The sequence below is a fragment of the Melopsittacus undulatus genome, chromosome 5 (assembly GCF_012275295.1).
Source record: "Melopsittacus undulatus isolate bMelUnd1 chromosome 5, bMelUnd1.mat.Z, whole genome shotgun sequence".
NCBI lineage: Eukaryota > Metazoa > Chordata > Aves > Psittaciformes > Psittaculidae > Melopsittacus > Melopsittacus undulatus.
In genome coordinates, this window is record NC_047531.1 from 52,251,484 (window position 1) to 52,253,736 (window position 2,253).

A 2,253-nucleotide genomic window follows, 5' to 3' on the forward strand; every position below is an offset into this window, starting at 1 on the left:
AGACTTTCAGTACATGCTACTATGGGAGGTGAAGCATCAGCAGAATGTATTTGGTGACAACCTGTATTGCACTGTTCACATTTATGTTTGTCTGCTCTTTGTTGTTTTTTCCTGGTTTTTTTTTTCTCTCTCTGTTTTGTTTTTATTTGGTGGGTTGCAGCAACCATAGCTTGGTTCTTCTACTGCCTGTCAATACTGAATCTCAACACCCATCTAATGGGAACACTCATCTGGTTTGGCCTTGAAGAAGAAGGCCCTAACCCAAGGAACTTTGTAAACAAAAGCCGGTGTCTGGTCTTTCAGACCTTCTGCTTCCTTGAACGTCCAGTGCTAGAGTTTCTACAGAGGAAATTTTCCCTTCCTCCACCCGTGTCACTGTTGTCCATCATCACAGCAGCTCCTCTCTCACCAGTTCCCAGATCTTCAGGATCATGTCTCTTCAGATGGGCTGAGCAGCAGCATCCTTTCTTCCTGCTTACTCTTGGTTTCTATCCCAGAAGTCCCATGGACCACAACCTGCAGCAAGCGGCAGCTTGCAGGCATGTAACACTGTGGGACAGCCTCATCAGTCGTCCCAAGACAGCCAGCGAATGCCACACTTTCTTGCTCTGAATTCCAATGCCCCTGGAGGAAGCAGGCAAGATAAATCAAAGAGGGGTAACCAGGGGCCAGCTGGTGGCTTTTGAAGTATGACTGCCCTTGTTCCACATATCTTCCTGTGAACTTGGGGCTTCCTGCCTTGTAAGCCCAGAGAGTGAAGTTTAAAGTAAGAGGGCAAGCCCCTCTCACCACACCTCCATTCCTGATCACTTGGCAAACCACTGGCGACTTCAGAGGAGACTCCCCATGTGTGGCTCTGCATGCTGGAACCAAAACATTGTTACACCTTCCCTTCTGTCCAGAACAAGAAGTCTCCTGGTATCATCACAGAAGCTCAGGCTCAGGATATTGTTTCCAGGGAGGAGGGAAGCACTGCCTAGAAACTGTAACTGTATCTTACCCAAATTCTGTCTAAAGCTGATGCTGTCAGCCCCTCCTCAGCTGGCACACAGAACAATTTTGATCAAAAAGCATCTCTCCCTCAGCAAATGTCCTTTGGTGGATAAGGAGATGGGACTCTGTGGAAAAAGACTCTGGGGTGATCCTTCCTGCTAGTGAGCAGGGCTGAGGAGGAAAGTCATAGTCCCAGTGCTCAGGACTGTGACTACAGCCTTTTGGCCAAGAGGATGTTGACAGGGAGGTTGTGGCATGGTGGAGGGGGCCATCCAAGAGAGATGCCAAATACTTATAAGTACTGGGGAACAAGGGCATCTCCTGTGGAAACTGTGAGGAAAAGTCTCTTCCTCCCTTCCAGCATGTAATGTACACAGGAGAAAACTGCAGGTGCCAACAGTTCAGTGAACACAGAAACTCATTACAACTAACTTCAGTGAAGCTGAGTCTCAGTGCTGTGGCTGTTTATTGAACCTGATCCATAGTAAGCCTGGAGTAGACTCACTGTGCATTCCATACAGAGGCAGCCTATTGGTGAGGACTCTTGCCTGAGGAGCAGATCACTGATATCTGACAGGGCACAAAAGTCAGGGCAGCTCTAACACAATTCTCCTGTGGGTGGGCTCTGCTGTTGAATATGCAGTGAGCTCCTACTGCAATGGATGGATGTGTTCTATGGGTGTCTCTAGCTAGACCATTTCTACCAGGCTCATAGCAACTCCTTACCTCTAAGCCTACAATCAGATTTGGCCAAAACTGGGTGAAGAGCTGAGAAGGCACGAGGGATGGGCTGGAGAACTGGTCAAGATGCATCACATCAGCACTACCTCCTTAGGCAACCACAGTGAAAATGTAACATCTGCCTTAGAGATTGAAGGGACTCATTTTGCTCTTGCACATCCCCCTTTCTCCCTGACAAGCACAAACACTTAACCAGCAGCAATCCCCCTTTACTAAGACCGGACTCGTGAGTGTGGTGTAGCTGAAAGATCCTGTGCTCACAAGTGGGAGATGCCACACGCCCATCACCAAGCAGGGACAGGGTGGGAGGGTACTGAGGTGTTTGGGAGTGCAAAGGAGGGGGACGGGGCCCAAACAGCCGGGTTTGATTGCAAGCGGGAGGTGGGACACAGCAGGGGCGGAGGAAAAGGGCTGTGCCCCCGGGCTATGTCCCTGTGTATAAAAATGGCTTTGGCTAGGTCCAGAAGCAGTGAAGAGAGGTTTCCTTTCACCTCTGTGTCCACCTCTGCTCCTGCCTCC